This window comes from Micropterus salmoides, unplaced genomic scaffold (assembly GCF_014851395.1).
Source record: "Micropterus salmoides isolate LMB-PRFRI ecotype aquatic unplaced genomic scaffold, ASM1485139v1 Ms_hic_scaffold_12, whole genome shotgun sequence".
In the NCBI taxonomy this organism is placed as follows: Eukaryota; Metazoa; Chordata; class Actinopteri; order Centrarchiformes; family Centrarchidae; genus Micropterus; species Micropterus salmoides.
The window spans coordinates 27,343,457-27,361,939 of NW_024040263.1; the positions used below are offsets into that span (position 1 = coordinate 27,343,457).

The window sequence follows — 18,483 nt, forward strand, 5'->3', positions numbered from 1 at the left end:
CACAGCAGGTGAGATGTAAAAACACAGGCTGACATCACTGAGCATGGGGTTGCCATATATGTTGCAAAGTTTAAGCCAAAAAAGAGCGGTGTAGCAGCAGTCTGTGTCCTGATGGTGATTCACTGTGGATTAGTCCTTTAAAATATTATATTGGGGTATTGCTTGAAGAGCTGAACAGAGGGAGCATGTATTTTTTCTTTTCATCTCAGGCCTGTCTGTCTCTGTTTGGAGATCTCAAAAAGCAAAAAACAGGGCTGAAAAAACTTGCTTGTCAAACTGACAAACTGTTAACCAATCTAAATGGCTGCAGAGTGGTAATGACTTACAGACTTACTTACAGAATGACTTGCAATGGGCTTACAAAAAGACTTGGATGGATTAACCTTTGTATTAAACTGTGCAACATACAAAATCCTAATGATAATACTATACAAGATCAGCTCTAAAAGGAAATACAGAGCTGTGGTGTGAAGTATTGTGTGGTGATGAGGTGTAGTGATAATCCCTGGAGAGGCATATCTTATGTCCCAGGTATATTCATAAAAATGTATGCATCTCCTGGTACGAAACAAGCTGGTAATGAGGCCTGGAAAAACATGATTAATGTTTGGCGAAACTCTGACTAGTGAAACTGGCATATTCTGACAATTCCGTAGCACTGGCACAGGTAGGGTCTCAACTGAGTGCCATCTAGTTTAGTGGAGCAGCCAACAAGATCAAAGAGGCAAACATCAAAACACTGGAAGACTCCATGATGCTATGTTTCTGAGGCAACCTCACACTCCTTTTTATTGTCTTCTGTGCATCTGTGTGCCCAGTTGTATGTGCTTTTATAACTCGTGACTGACTCCAATGAAGAGCGAAAAAGAGGATGCCAAATAAAAAGTCTGAAAAGAGAGAGGAAAAAGACATGATGTGAGCTTTAGTGCGAGTTTTACTAATTTTCCAAAAGCAGTTGTGCTTTGTGCTTCCTCATGGTTTTCCATTTTCTGTACAAGTAGACAAGGCAAGGCTACCTAAAATTGACAATCGAGGGGGTAATCGCTGGGATTTTAGGAGGGTCTGAGCAAGTTATGTCATGACCTGGCCGTGCCACCTACCGAGTCCTTGTGTTTTTTCTGTTCCCTTTCCTGCTGTTCCTGTCAGTCATTATCTGTCTAGTGTGTATGTTTTTGTGGACGTGTGTTCAGCGCTGACAAAACGTAGCAAAACGTTTCTTTCAACAGTAACGGTGGTGCCTCGAACACCCTGTGGTGTATGCAAGTGCATTGCATTTCCCTGCCTTTTTAACACCGTCAAAACACCTGTGACACGCCCACCAAATGGGAGAGAACATACCTTGAAGCCTGTTGCAGAAGATTGCACAGCGTTGCAAGGAAAAGTGTTGTTCAACCTGAAAATGTTGCAAACCAGTGCAAAACCTTTTGAGATTGAACTCGCCCCTGATCGCCAGCAGCATCCCACCCATGAAGCTCATCCCAGCAATCAACCTGCTCAATAAAAACCTGGCTCAACATCCAGTCTTTACCAGATCGTCTGTTGACCTCCCTGGGGAACAAGTGCTACCTAGTTTCAAGTAAGAGTTTTTGATTCACTGTCTTTGATTCCTCAACTAACTGCCTGTGTTTTTTGCCTTGACTCGGATCTCTGCCCTGTGTGTGTGAAGTTAGTTTCATCTGTCTGCCCAATCTCTCACCAGATCTACATTGTTGCACATTTCTTTAGTTTGTCAATAAATCAATCTAAGTTTGAACCTAGCCCCTGTCTTGTGTCTGCTCTTGGGTCTTAGCAGTTGATCATAACAGATTATCTCTAGTGTGAAAGGAACTGCGATGGAATACTGAGCAGAAGCCAATGAAAGTGAACTGACCAGGAAACGTCACCAACCATATGTTGTATACTTGCTTGCGCTGCAAATGTAAAAGCCATGCTGATTCTGTCTTTTCAGCCAGAAGTTTATCCACACAAGTGCAACAAGCTGGTGTTTGATCATGCAAGTTTCTGTGAGACCACAAGTCCCTAGAATCGCCACTATGAAATTGTTTAGTAAACCCCAAGTGTGGGGTCCAACGTCTTGACTGAATTGCCTGGTGTGTGCGTTCTCACGATTCAAATATGAAAAATCATATTTGAAAATCCTTTAGTGAGCACCAGGCATAACCCTAACCCTTGAACTGGGGAACATAGGACCCTTGGTCATGTTCTCATTATGTGCCATATCAATCTGGGGAACATAGGACCTTGGGAACATTGGAATAACCCAGTAGCTGTTCCTTGAGAGCCATGGAGTAAAAAGCTAGCAGTTTAACTGCTTGCTGGCTCTACTTTGGTATATCTCTTTGGTATACAGAAAATAGTGTGTTGTCGATCTTTTCATTGGTTGGCAAAAAAGCAAGTGGACGTATTTCCCAAAATGTCAAACCTTTAAATGAAAGCACACAGTTGATGAGTATCAAGCTAACCTAGCAACTGATGTTTGTAGTTACACAAATTTAGAGTGTGCTAGAAGTTCTCGTTCAATTTCCTGACTAAAAGATTAGTGATGTGCTCGTTCAGGTCTGTAATGTATCGGAAAGATTTCTTTTAGCTTTCCAGCTTTTCACAGAGCGGGCTTTCCCATGTTGGCACTGTGATATAGCTTCATCTCAAATTGATTTTCCTTTAATATCAGATGTGATGATAAATGTAAGAATAGCATAAGCAGCAACAGCACTGTGGCACAGGTGGCCTATAATTGCTGTGTAAATGGATAGCATAGTTACTTATCTAGCTCCATAATGGAGTGAAAAAAAAGATGATTCACATTGTGAAAAACAAATAAGTTTCGTATAGAAAGGACAGGTTGTTGAAAATATGGGTAAATAGATGTACGAGGAGGTAACATGTATCTGTTTACAGCTCAAGTGGAGTCAGTTTATGTTAGAGACTGATAAAGTATAAAGGGAGATGAATAATGGATGAGGCAGGGATGGAAGAACAGATAGATGCAGGATGGAATTTTCAGTGTACATCATAATGAAGTAAAAGCAGAGATGAGATGCTTTTCAAAAGATGAAAACTTTCATCCAGAGGAAAAACATATCTTAGTTTATATTTTGTATTTAAATAACCTTAAATACACTCAGGATTAGTGTACATTTAACGGTGAAGCCCTGCATACTGAGTGCATCATAGTTAACACAAATCAATTGGACAAGTAAAATAAAAAGTGGAGCAGGATGGGGAAAAAAAAGGAGGCTTAATGAGAGAGTGGAATAAAAAATAAATGTCTCTTATTGTAATCCTATGGATATTTCACACTAATTTTTAGCCTAAAGGTCAGGATAATGGCTCCATTGCAAGCAATATCAGTCCTAAGAGTTTGTCCTAAACACTTGGGGCTCACGCCATCCCTAGATAACAACTGGGTATTATAAAGCAGCAATCCTTTAACAACATGTGTTGCTGGAATGAGATCCACTATGTATCTGCCTAAAGCTCATGGAATCAGACCATTAGCCGTGAGGGTTTTCAGTACAATAACACTAAAGATTTATCTTTGTTGTCTCGTGAAAGCCAGTCTTGAGATTTTCACACACAAAGTGCTTTGCAGCATAATTATCTTTGATTGGTGTTAAAAACACTGGGAAAAGTATATTACATTAGATCATAAATTGAAAGTGTAATGTCCATTTTTATCATCTAAGCCATAATTAGAAACAATCTCCTGACATAAATTATTGTACTAGAACTCTGTGTTTAAATACCCATTCATTCTTTGTGTATTCAATCATTTCATCATTTACTTTTTCACACAGTGTCAGTGTGACCTTATCTGTCAAAGTGGTGATTAGGAATCACAGCAATGTGTAGTGTCTACAGACAAGCAGGATTCACTCACTTCTTTTGAGCTGCTCTGGGAGTTAGAGTGCTTTTCATCAATGAGGTTCTGTATCCAATAATAGTCCATTAATGAATTATTTGTCTGCGGCATTTTGAACTCATTAATAAGTACAACAGCTCGAACACCATTTCTATTACACCAAACACACCGACACCACCGAAAACCTACCCAATAAAAATGTTTTCTCTGGCTGCATTTAAAACAGTCGACTCCTGCAGAGGCTGAATAAGTGCTATCTGCTGGGTAACTTTGTCAACATCATAATCATCTCTGATTGGTGTTTCGTTGCAGAGCGAACACAACAGATGCTGCCTCATTACCCATACCGTCTTGTCTGAATGCACACACACACATGCAAGAATGTGCACAGGAAGAGGGCGGGATGGATAATTTGTTGCTTTTATTTATTTTTGCTTTGGATTTAAATGAGGTGGCTAATTGAGGTTTTGTGTATACAGTACCCCCCCCCCCCCCCCCCCCAAAACAAACAAACAAACTAACAAACAAACAAAACAAAACACAGCTTAGTTGCAATGAGGATATGAACGTAAAATGAATATAAATCTCATTTAAGTATTGCATACAGTATATGAAGCAGTATATGAAGTTATAGACTAGAACTATGGTTCACAAACACATTAACACAAACAACATCAGTACAGCACAACACACACACACACACACACACACACACACACAGAGAGGCCCCTCCCACAGATAGATGGAAACAGTGCACCCAGAGGATAATGGATTAGTATAGATTTAAGAAGATTCCACTGTGTGTGTGTCTGTGTGTGTGTCCTATATCAAGCACAGCTCGTCTCTTAGATACCAAAAAAAAAACCATTTCCATTATAAAGACACCACGTTTAATCTGTCACTTGACTTGCTTTTTTGTGTTTTTGTGTCGAGAATAACTATGTATAGACATGACAATGCACATCTTTGGCTACGTATTCCGTCATGCTAGGAAGAAATGAATGGCCAAAACGCCCCAGACACACACATACAAATCCCACCTCTAGAGTACCAAAACTCAAAGGTATCCACATAATAACAAACACACACATTTATTCATTGTATCTCAGCAGGAAAACATATCTATATGTACTTTGTAGACAGACTACACAATTCTCTCTGAGCTTAGAGACAAGACATAAAAAAAGCATCTCTTCGATGGACACAAAATCTGTTATAGTAAATGAGGCGCTTTGTGGCATTGAGCACAGACTGCTTTAAGAAGTGCTTCAGGCTATGACCACTTGAAGATCCCAGCCTTGGACTGTCAGATTGCATGAGTGTGTGTGCCTTTGCTAAATGCAGGCTATTTGGGATTTTAATAATAGATCAATAATGCATGTAATAAAGATTACTGTAGTGAAAACTGGAAAAGCCAATTAATTTCTGCTTAACATAATTTCTTTCCCCATGTGCAGCTCACTTTTTTGTTGTTTGCCTGTGTACAGCACCTACTTTTCACAAGCTGTCTCTAGTTTCTTAGCTTTCCTTCTCTTCAGGCATCCTTATGTCTGCGATTCTCACCCTCTAGTCTAGTCATCATCATCATCATCAGCACCTCATCCACTTTGTCTTCCACCAACCACATCTCCCTCTCTCTCCATCCATTTAAATCACCTCTGCCACCTCACCCTTTTAAGTACCACACACAGTGCATCTACCCCCCTTCCTCCCCCACCCCAACCACCAACATTGACCCTCCCACTCTCAGTGACCTGACCATCTGTGTCTGAGAATTCCAGTCTTCAACTAAACCCCCGTCATACTGGTCTCTGCAGCTACCAAGTATGAGTGTGTGTAGCAGTGGTAGTGGGGGTAAGCGGGGGGGGGGGGGGCGTGCAGGAGCATGGGGTAAGCTCCACTCAAAGCTGTCGTAAACACCACTAATGCATCGCTAAACTTGGGGAATCTCGTGTACATTCGCGCACGCACTGGCTGACACACACACACACACACACAAAAATAATCCCCCATAAACCTACATTTTATCGCTTACCACACCATTAGCTCAGCTGTGGCATTCTGCCTGGAGATGTCAAAACAGAGGGACTACAAGAGTCTGTGCTGTTTCTTTGTTGCTCTGTGAGTAGAATCCACATTTCCCCGGGCCTTGTGAGAGATGAAAAGAATTATGTCCTTCTCAGCTGGGAAACAATGTAATATTAACTGCAACCAGCCTTCTTTTGTGTGTGTGTGTGTGTGTGTGTGTGTGTGTGTGTGTGTGTGTGTGTGTGTGTGTGTGTGTGTGTCGCCAAAACTGTAAAACAAGATGTAAATTTAGACACTTTGAACTGCAGCTCTGGGAACAATGTTTTTTTCTTCATTTAAAGTTGACTTTGTCAGCTTTTTCAAAAGTAAGCATTAATGCTAGCTATATTTGAACTGTTTAGTGTTTTATTTCATAGGCAGTTCAACAGATATTGATGTAATTAACATTTTGTTGCTTGCTGGATTCATATTGCAAACACTTTTCAAACTCTCAAGATTTGATAGAATAGTCTAAATTTTCCACACGGAGGAATGATTTCTCTCGTTTCCTTAGACAAACAAACACACACACACACACACACACACACACACACACACACACACACACGCACACGCACAAAGGTAGCAGACAGGGGCTGTGTGAGGCTGTCTACAGAGTGGCGTCAGTGACAGAGAGGTATCTCCTGGGGGGTTTGAGCTGGGGAGTGAGGTGACACTGTAACAGTCTCTGATCAACTCAGGAGCTGGGGAAGTGTTTGTGTGTGTGTGTGTGTGTGTGTGTCACATGACCTCACCTGTCACAATCTGTCTTTGCATTTGTTTGTTTGCGAGTCAGTGCAGGTGTCACTGAGTGTCTGTTAGAACACATTTGTGTGTATTACTCAGTTTGCTACATACAAAACACTTCAGTTGTCAGCCACAGACCCCGTCTCCCTCAGAGGCCTACACTCCAGTGTCTGCTTCATGGCGATGAGAGCATCTTTGCACTGAGGTGTAGGTGCTGTGAACATTTTCAGTTGAAATCCAAAGTTAGTTGCAGAATATAATTATAATTGCGCCAAATAATTACGATGAAATTGTTTCTTTAACAGCTGAAGGCTTTTGATTGGGTAATTTTCAGTTTATTTCAAGATAAACGCTGCAATCAGGAAAGCATAGCTCAACCAAGTCTCAGTTTCTTTGTCACAGATGCCATTCAAAAACAGCATGACTGCCAATGAGTGTTAATGAAAAATGCAGCTTCCTGAATAATAATGATGCATTTTGGGGTGTACTTTGCAGCATCTGTATTTCCCATAAAACAACTGCTTTGTTTTTATCATAGGGTGATTTTATTGTAACAAAATCTAAACTTGCACCATTAATAACACTGGCTGACCAGATTGTTCATTAATTAAAAGGATTGGGTGTCCAAAATGCATCATTACAGTTTGTTCCTTCACTGTACCGTACTGTTAGTCCCATGGTAAACAGAAATGGCATCCAGAGCTTTGTTTTGTTTGTAGTTCCCATATTTTCCCAACAAAGTCAATTCCCTGTTTGAACAAAGTGCCTGAATATGCAAAGACTGAATAATCTCTCTCAGGGAGATAGTAAAAACATCCACTTCATGGCGACCTGTGAGTCAGTCTACTTAAGACAGCAAAGACAAACACTTGTGCAAGGTGAGGCGAGGTTAAAGAAAAATCACGAACAACATTCTGCAGGAAACAAAGCGAGAAACATAAAAATGAAATAAAATGGAGTTTGCATTTTCATGGTGTCAACATCTGAATTTAGCTTGACACTGGGTTGTGTTTGGGTTTTTTACTTAAGCTGTTTGACTCAGCTGTCATGATGAAATCAAGCAACATCCTTTGTATTTCTTCCTTTGTTTTTGTTACATTTATTTTATTTTTTATTTATTAGGCTAGGTGTTTTAATGAGGAATCAACTCTCAACCCCTAAATTTATAAATATGTCTGATGCCACAGTTTGATTTACCATTTGCCCCCATGTGGTTAATATTCATTTTGTATGCTAAAATAGACTAAAATAGACTTTAGTAAGAGTGTCAGTGACAAAACATTGCTTTTCATTAATCTAATACAAAAGACAAACTTGTGGTCCCTTTTTTTTCTTACAAGACAAAAACAGGATTACTTTGAGCTTACATGTTGATACAAAAACAAGGCCAGGTAGAAGTAGAATTCATACTGTTCACTTCCAGGCCACTGAAAAAAAAAGCTTAAGTTATTACTCCGGTGAGAGAACCACTTAATTTTACAGGTCGCATAATTATGGAATCAATGGGAGGTTTCTTGAAGAGAGAATGTAATTTGGTACACATTAAGGGAAGACGGAGACAATGCTCTGAGACAGTACACAGTACAGTAGTAGGGCTGCAACCGATGTTAATTTTCATTATCGATTAATCAGCCAATTATTTCCTCAATTGATTGTATCATCTAAAAAGATATCAGAATAGTGAAAAATGCTTGTTATAAAACATTCAAATTGCCTGTTTTATGCAGCCAATAACTGAAAACCTAAACCATACCACTCTCATGTCTGTAATGTTAGTTTAGCTTAGTATAAAGACTGGCAAAAGGGAGAAACAGCTAGCCTTTTTAATCCATAATAAAAAGTGTAAAAATAAACAAAACACATTGTAGTTATGTGGCAGACTTGCTGAAGTCTAGTCTTCCCGCTAAAGGCTTAGGGAAGAAGTCAAGGAATAGTTCCTTACATAATATATGAAAATTGTATGTCTTTCCAGACTTTAGCTAAGCTAAGTTAGCCAGCTGTTGGCATTAGCTCTACATTTACCCCACTGTCATGGACAAAATGGTATCAATCTTCTAATGTAACTCTTGACTAGAAAATGAATAAGTCTATCTCCCAAAATGTCAGCCTTTCCCAGTCATGTACAAACAGTAATGAACCGGGTTACAGTCCAGTAGCTTTGTGTTCATCTTATTTGTCTGAGCCTCAGAGAAGGCAAAAATGTGTGCACATTGTCAAGCCATTCTGATGTCCCATTTTGGAGAGAAGGAGAAACCTTCCTTATTGCTAATAATCCAAGGTCGGTGCGAGTCGTACAAACACAGTGCAGCTCCCACCACTATGCTCTCCTTTGTGTTGATCACAGAGACCAGCTGGCCATCACCTTCCCACAAAATCCATATATCAGTTGCTTTATCAGAACTAGCAGATTGATTCCTGAATCTCATCCAATTGGCAAAAGGTCATGGTTATTAAAACATAAAAAAAAATGGGAAGTGGGATATTGCAGCGTTCAGAACTATAGGAAATGAAGTTGATTTAATGCCAAATGTGCATCCCTAAATGCCAACATGGCTAACACATGTAACAGCTGATTTTATTACTGGATTTAGATTTTAGAATCCGCTGCAGTTTAGGGCTAAGGCATTGTAGCTGTGAGCTTACTCTACAGAGGATTAATATTCCTGAATCCTACAAGCTTAGGGAATAACTTATTGTCAGTGTAGAAAAAGCTGATGGATCCTGGTGTGTATTTTCTCCATCTGGGAATACCAGCTGAGGAGTCTGCTATTGGACAGGTAATGTTATCCCTTGAAATCCCCCATATTTGTTTGTATATGCTTTATCTGCATTATTCAGCACTTTGAATGTTTAGCTAAGGTAAATATCTGAAATTTAATATATTTATTTATAAGGTACTGTTGTACCTTTTTTGGTACAACAGTAAAAAATAACAGTATTCCCAATGAGTAATTCACTTTAAAAAGATATGGTGATTTAAAGACATTTTTAAAATACTGAGTAGTGAGCTTCCATCAGCAGAGTTTTTAATAGGATTTTCAAATATATCACTTTTTTTATGTATCTGTGTACAATCCTCATTTCATTTTTTTTTCCTCTCTCCATGTTCTCTTAGAAAGGGCCTCTGATATTTACTACACCTGGGAGAATTTTCCCCATCTGTGGTTCCAGACTTCATGCCAGCACGTACATATCAATACATCAACACCCAGGAGAATCTTCTGAGGTAGGAAGAGACAAGGATCAACACTTTTGCTTTATATCTGAAGTGTGCGCACATTTGTGTGTGTGTGTCATATGAAAGAGAGAAAATAAGAGCATTAAGAGAGGAGGGAGATAACTAGAGAGGTGAATATGTATTCCTGTGTGCAAAAGAAATGCACTGTTGCTTAGTGACTTTATTAGTAAAGTATAGACTGAGGTATGCGAGGAAGAAAGCGAGAAGTGGAGGGGGGTGGGGGGTGGAATAAAATAAACTGGTATGTCAGTTGAGCTGACAAAGCTACAGAAGTGTAGGTATAAGGAAGAGGCATTAACATTATATAACATTTATATACTGTATATTTACACATTTATACTTTGGTACAAAAAGGTGCATTGGACACTATGCTCCAGCTATACAAGCAATGTATCGTGGCTTCACACTGCTCGGCCTCTCTCAGCCAGTCTGTTGATACAGGACAGGAGACAAACTGATTACAAACGTTGGCTTCAAGAGGAGTAATGCTGATTGCAGTGGACCAGCTCCTCAGCCCTTGCCAGTATACTTGATGTCACATCCAGTCTAAATTGCACACATAAGGCTTATGACCCGATCCCTCTGGGTATCTTGTGACCTTTGGTCACAGGAATGTTGATCAATATTCACTGTTTTTATCAATATCTTAATGTTTTGGAAGCTTTATGTTATTTGGAACGTGGTTGTATGGACAGAAATAGTGTTTTGAAGAAAACTCCCAATTAAAGTATAAACATATACTATACATTACTATATAGTACATATAAACAGTAAATATGGCCAAAACATGGACATTCGCCTGGTATACTTTTGAAAAATTGTGTAATAACTCTTGTATATTAGTTTCTTTTCATCAAATTTAGAGTCACAGTTGTATTCCAGGTGTATTAGAAGTCTGTTGCAATGAGTTGGATGATGGTTTTGATGGTGATATTAAAATATAGATTTTATACCAGGCGAGGATGAAAATATTTTCCTTTACTGCATCTCCATTTACTCTTTAACAGAAAAATTAATAGGTTCATCTACAGTTATTCATATTCCTTAGCTTCTGACCTATCAAAGGAGACCAGAATTAGGCATTTAGGCCTAATGGTTGAGGAGTTATTAATTCATTATTATGAATCGTTATTTTAGGCGTTATTCAAGGAAATAGGTGTCACAGGTTGTGGTGAGGCAGGTTGGTGGACCCAAAAGCAGGACACATAGAGACTGAGTGGAGTTCAGTGATTTATTTAACCAAACAAAAGGCAAGCACACTTACTGGCAGAGTAGCTGATAAGCTGAGTCCAAAAACAAGGTAATCGAAACAGAATCCAAAGGAAGCAGGGAAACACGACGAGCAAGGCAGACAACATGAGACAGAGCGTATACACACGAAAATGACCAGACAAAGACTGAGGGAAACAAGCAAGGATATATACACACACACACACACACAGGGTTAACGAGCTGGGAGGAGGTACACAGGTGATACTAATGGGACTAACGAGACACAGGCAGGCAGAGAGAGAGCGGGGGAAAACAGAGAGACTGACATGCAGAGGGATCACTGGGGCAACAGACATGACACAGGTTACTGAACACTAGAAGATAGACAAGACAGAACCCCAATACCCAACAGACCAAAATAACAGATAATAAACTGACCAAACTCAAAAGTGCAAAACATGGCAAGGCTGACAGGCAGAGTGTGACAGGTGTCTAGTAGTATAGTCTCCAAGTGGATAACTAGAGAAAGCTGTATCCATATTCTTGGTAAGCCATGTGCGTTCTTCTGGTTGATGACCTTCATAAAGGCTGTACCTTTTTACCAGTTCTGTTGCCAAGGATTATACTTTCCGCGTATGCGAGGCTCCGCTAGGGCCAGCATGACGAAAAAATCATCATCAGTTATGATACGCATCATCAGTCTGTGTGGACGTCTGCGTACCTCCCGTTTTTTGTCGACTAGTGCTACCAGGGCAACAACCGATCTACTGCGTATGTGACAACGTATCCACCAAGCTGATTGCAGAAAGTAGTCCACGTCCGCGGGGTCCGCTGCTGTCCGTGTCCGCATCCACTCCCGAGTATATTCGAGACTTAATTGTGCAGCAGATGGGATTGGGGTTAGTACCTCCAAGTCTGAGGCTCCTTTAGTTTGGGAACAAGTTTCTGCCCCAAGAAAATACCAGGATTTTGTTCACAAGTGAGGCTAAAGTTGAGTGCAAGATCAATTATAGGGGACTCAATGATATGGTTTAATATCTGAGAGACTGAGAGAGAGCCGAGTCTGAAGGTAATGCTTTCAGTTTACCAGTTGAGGTACATTCTAAACCTCACAAATGGCTCTGCGTAGTGACCAAAATAATGACATTGCAGATATAGGAAGCTGAATGAACTTTTTTCACAGGGCATTTGGGCCACATGGGGTGAGGAGCTAAGACAGTGAGCTCAGACAACGTCCAAAGCTCCATCGCATTGGAAGGAACCAGTTGAAGTGGTTGGGACCTCTGGTCAGGATCCCTTCTGGACATTTCGTTGTGGAGGCACATCACTGACATTAGACCAGTGGGGTGGACCCCAATCCACACTGGAGGGATATCCTACCTGACCTGGGAATGTCTTGGGATCCTTCAGGAAGAGCTGGATAATTCAGCCAGGGAGAAGGATGTCTGGACTATTTTGCTTAAATCCGAATATTTAATTGACATCTTAAATACTGCATTGAATTAAATTAACTGGCACATAAGTGTATAGAAATAGAGCACATGTTGGTTGGGCCACTGACTTATTTATTCTTCTGTCTTTTTGTCTTTCATAATAATTTTTAATTTCAGCCTGAGCTGTGCTATCACGCTGAGCGGCATTCATTTTAGATGGATAGAAAACATTGTGTTATCAGGGCTTTTAGCCTTTGTGCAAACAACCCTTTTAATTAAGACTGTTCAGTTGTGCTCCAAACTCATATTTGCAGAGGGTGGGGGTGGGATGAAATAGCAAGAAAGGACAAGAGATACAGAAAAAAAGAACTGAATATGACCAGACCCAGCTGTGGTAAATGTCACAAGGTTCTGATGCCAGAAATATCAAACAGCATAAAAAAATTTTTTTTTAAAAATCATAATAAGTAAGAAAAAACACCATCGCAATCAGTTTCTTCTCACAAATGTAAAGACTCAAATTATGCAACCAAAACCTAGATTTGTAAACCACAAGATTAAGTGACAACACCACATGGACAACTGGAGTCTGCAGGATAAAATAAGTCATGAGAGCCGCCTGACATTAAATCAAACAGCAGCCATAAGTTAGTGCTTTCAAACTTAACGTAAAGACTGAGCCAAACTGCATGTGAGAGAACAGACTATGCTCCAGCTTAACCTGAAAAACCGAATGTGTTGTGGTGGCAGCCCGGCTGACGGTGAGTGTCCTGGTTTTTTTCTCCTTTTTATCAGTTATTCTGCTTTTTCCTTGGTTTTCTGTTCCCTGCCTGCCTCTCTGTGTTTTCTCCCTGTGTGCTCTCTCTCCCTCTGCTCCTGAGCCCAGCCAACTACCTGCACCTGCATCTCATCAGCCACCTCGTCAGCCTGCCACACCTGCCAGTAATCAACCTCATGCCTGCCTGTATTTCAACCCCGGTTCTCCACACCATCCTCGCTTGATCGTCGTTGCTCCATACCAGGTGCCCTCTCCGCGTTCAGGCTTTCATGTTTCTTGTTTTTTCACGTTTTCCCTGTACCTTATCGCCGTCATCCCTAACCCTGTCTCTCTGTCTGTTTCCCTCCCAGGTACACTCACCCTCGTCCTCCGTTCAGTCGGCTGGGCTCATCCACCGGCCCTCTCCTCCTAAGACTTCCCTCACGGCGTCCTCCCTGTTCTCCCACCGCTCCTCGCTTCCTCAGCCCCAGTGTTCCCCGGCTCCCTGGCCCCCTGTCTCCTTGGTTCCCCGTGCCTGTGCTTCCCCGAGATCCACCTTTTCCTCCACTCCAGTCCCTCTACCCCTTTCTCCCTCAATAAACCTCCTTCCCTCTGAACATTGCATTTGGGCCTTCTCTGTCCCCACACACACAACCCCGTAACAGAATGTAGTGTCTAGTTGGCAAACATGAACACTTAAAAATGTGAGTGGGGAAAAGTGTGACAGACCCTGGGAAAATTTTCTAGGGAAATTAAACTAGTTCTGAGTAAATAACAATGACAAATATAGCTCAAAACTGTTGTAGTGAACAAGCCAGTGTGGATTGGTTCATTTTATATCAAATAAATTTGGAGATCCCAAATTCTTTCTCTCTCCCTGAGAGAAAGAAAAGGAGGAGGTTTGAGATATCAACCCTCAACAGACAGCTGAAGCGACCCAAAGGAGGAGGTGAAAGGTTTGCTTTCCCTAAGTGCTGTTTTTGGGCAGTTCGATCGTAAAACTTTGGCAGCAGCCGAGATAAGACTCGGGGCCTGACTGTTAAAATGACAAATTAACACAGGAGGGCAGGAAACTCTAAACTGCCCCCCCCCACCCCCCGTAACCATGACATTCCTCTTTGTTTAATTACCTCACATCAAAGGATATTCTTTGATGTGACGAGAAACTCCAGACGCCAGAGAAAGACCAAAGGAATACTGTCTCCTCAAAACTCAAAGCATTACCTTGTTTAATTAAATAATCTTTAAGTTACTTAACAGGTCTCTCCACTCCATTTGAGTAGTTATGTTACCATGTTGTTGTTGAAAAGAAGAATCCATAAACAAGTTAATTTTGCAGTGCTTTAATTTTCAGCAAGGATCCCTGACATTTCTTCAATTTATGTTGTAACCAATGCTTTGTTCCCAACACTTTCTGACACTTCCTTTAGAAATGATATGATAAAGAAATGTTATCCTATGCTACTTGATTAATTTTACAGCTCTAATTTAATGTTAAATAACTAATTTTCCCAGCTCCTGAGCAAATCATTGTTTAAAGAACTAATCATTTGCTTCATTCTCCTAATGGAACCAGAGTTCCCCCAAGAGGACAAAATAAGTATTACATGCCATCGTTCTGAAATGCTGTTTAATCTTACCGTTTATCGTTCATAATATGATGCCATGTTCGTATAACTTGCCCTCATATATTTAAGTAAGAATGTGTAACAATATTATCCAGGAAACATTGAGTAAGTAATTCATTCTGAAATCCCGAAAATGTGTTTAACTGGTAATTGCAAACTGTAATTCCAATCATTACAACGATTAAGTAATTGTTTCCTTTTTATCAAATGCTTGAAACCAAGAATGGTATAACCGTTTGACAATTAAGGTTTGATTGTGGGAAGATATTTGATTACAATACACGCAAATAGGTTTTAGAATAGACATATTAAAAGTTAAAACACAGTCTCTCAGGAAACCGGAAACAAGCCCTCAGGGGAACAAAGCCAAGCCCCCTGGGAACACGCCCCAACAAATAAAAGCAGCGACACGCGCTCGCTCGCTCTCTTGGCTCTGTTCGCTCTTCCCTTGGACTTCGGCACGCTAGCTTGCCACGAAAATTCTTTGTTCTTTTCAAGCTACACACGCGAAGTGCCGCGACCTCGGCTTTTCCCTCGTTTCCAGCAACTTACTTGCTTTTTCTTTTCTTTTCTTTGTTTAAAGTTATCAGACCGCTAAGTTACACAATTTTAACAATTTTAATTCTGTCCGCCTGGTCCACAACAAGCTGCGCTTACCGTGGAAACTGGACTGGTAACTCTGCATTCCCAGCTCCATGCACTCACTGTGACACTTTCGCACGTTGGGCTGTCATCAGAGCAGCGAAAGTGCGTTCAAGGACACCATGGATCAACGGGCTGTGGGGTGTTCAAGGACACCACTGAGCAGCAAGCCGTGGTGCGTTCAAAGACACCAGGGTTCTGGGGGTCTTCTCATTGTCTGGCAGTGCGGGTGCTGCCCAGCAGGGTGTCAGTCTTCATAGATGAAGTCTTCATCGATGAAGACTGACACAGATGACACTGACACAGAGACAACACCTGCTGTCTCTGAAAGCCCTACACGTCCCAGGCTTGGAGAATGGGGGTGGCTGACCTCATGTCGAGGGCTGGCCCCCAACCGAGCGGGTGGAGACTGCACACCAATGTGGTTCAGCAGATCTGAGCTCACTTCGGGAGAGCGGAGGTGGATCTGTTTGCCAACCGGCACACCATCCACTGCCCGCTGTGGTTCTCGATTCAGCCACAGTGTTGCACAATGCTGGTGTTGGACCAGCCTCTCCAGGTTTTTCTCCTAAAAGGGAGAGAACAGTCTGCTGCTTCATGGTGACCGCAGTGCAGCCGGATTGAGACTAAACCCCTCCTTTGTTCTTAAGAACATAAGGAGCATGTTCAGGTCCAGGACAATAAATCTGGATGCCTTCTATCCCCCCCTACGCTACTTAGGGTACAGGGAGGTGTGATTGCATCTGTTGTGTCCATGTGTGCTACTCTAACGTCTTATGTAGACCACACAGTCCTCTTTCAATGCACTGGTCAGCTGCGATGGTCTGTTTCAGTGAACCCTGTCCAAGAAGAGCCTGGCCAGCTTGCTTTGTGAATGAATCTCCCAAGCATGTACACGGGCGGGAACAGACCCACCCTTTAGCGGTGCGTGCACATTCCACTTGAAGTGTGGAAGTGTCTACGCTCAGGGCTTTGGCCGGCTTGTGGCCGACCGGGCTGGCGTGGTGGACTTTGGCTTGAACGGCTAGGGCGGACAGTCATTGGGCTCCACCCACTGTACCCATAGAGTCCAGTAGATGGCGGAGCCTGTGTGAGATAGAATGAAGGTTACGATATGGTAACCCTAGTTCTATAAGCACAGGCGGAGCCCTCTACCGATGAGCCCTGCTGCTCCGATGCCATCTGCTGAGGCAGTAGGGACACTGCTATTTATACATCATGAACGTATCGGTAGCGATATCCTATTGGTCGGCTACGTGCACAATTAAAATTTCAGTGGGCAAGTGCGTGTGATTAGAGGATGTAGTAACCATAGAGTCCACCTGTGCGCCTGTGGGTTAAAGGGACTAGAACTAGGGTAGAAATATGGTAATATTGTAACGTCGATATTTCACAGACCAAAAATTTATATTTTCAGATGCAGACAGAAGAGTTTAATTTTAAGCTTTGGGAGCTAGTTTCAGAGTCCATTTCGAACAACTCCATCCACATTGGGTATGATGAAACCAGCTCATTTCCACATGAAGTTAAAGTACCTCCAGTCTCACCACACACACACACACACACACACACACACACACTGTTAATGTATTATACAGGGGTTGGTAATAGCATTTGCTAGAATGAAAGAGGCTCACCCTATCAGAATATATTTGTGGCACAATAAAATGTGCTAATAGCAGGGGTGCGATGAGGGAGGTGGGCACTGTTAAAACAAATGTATGTCTTTAAAATACATTTAGATCAGGGAGTGGCCTTGGTTGTGGCTGCCCTACTGTTTTCCAATATGAGGCTCACACAGAGCCACTCTGAGAGATTTTGAACAAAATCAATTGTTTGCTTTGTGCACAATGCAACAGCTTTTTGGATATTGATTATTTCCAGAGACTGTAATGAATACCATATTTACATTCCTGGGGCCAGATGCATAAAACCCTGTAAACTGTGTAGATTTATGACTAAAACTGTGTGCACGAGCAAAGACAGAAATATGCAAACGTTTTCTTTCAGATTTATAAAGCTGTGTGTACGCCTGCTTCTGTTTTATAAATCTCAGACATTGTGGAACAGGATGAACAATGCACAAGCCTCATTTTCACTTCCACCGTTCACCATAAATGGGTGTAGAAACATCCTTAAACATCAGTTTTCATGTCAGTACTTGCCCATCAGAAAGACGATCAATGATTAATTCATAGAGCTCATATTGAAACAGACTTTAAACTGCTTTACAATTCAGAATGAAATCGAAATATCATTAACAGGGAATTTGTGGCTCAGATGTAACAACCTAACCTAACCTGGAATTGGAATGCAACCTAAACAAGCAATGTTTCACTACAGCACCCACAACAATCTTAAGAAAACTGTGTGCACGCCTGCCGTTATTTTATTAGATACTGGATACCAGTTTATGTGGGTGAAATGGCGTGAGCACAGTTTCTGTGCATATATATCATTTTTAAATCTGGCCCCTGTACTCTTAAACATGCCTGAGTCAATGTTAAGTGATTAGTGTGGATTGAAAATGTATGAATGAAAACAGAAATGTCATAGCAAAGACAAAACACAAAAGTAAACAGCGACAGGCTCAAACTTGCTAGAAAATACCCTTTTATACTGTATGCAATGGATTATCCTGGTTTAACATTGTGAAAGAATGACTGAAAGCTCACACCATAAATATGATTACCACTGGCCTTTATAAGATTTGTAAACAGATTTTAATTAGATCCATCAACAGTGTTAGTGCTGTGTCTGATAAATTGGGTCATTCTTCTAAAGCAGGCCTTCTTGCTCGTGGCGGATTCACCCTGAGGAGGAATACGCACAGCTGCTGCTGAGACAAGAGGGGAGAATCAGCAAGGCTGAAAGAGAGGGAGGTGGGTGGACTAGAC

At 41.3% G+C, this 18,483-nt stretch overlaps 1 long non-coding RNA gene across 1 annotated transcript; it reads left to right on the top strand.

Moving 5' to 3' along the window:
- The first annotated feature begins 11,566 nt into the window (after positions 1-11,566).
- Positions 11,567-13,169, top strand: LOC119898568. The gene is made up of 2 exons (XR_005443597.1): positions 11,567-12,195; positions 12,310-13,169. It is a non-coding gene; the product is annotated as an uncharacterized LOC119898568 (long non-coding RNA).
- The last annotated feature ends 5,314 nt before the right edge of the window (positions 13,170-18,483 follow it).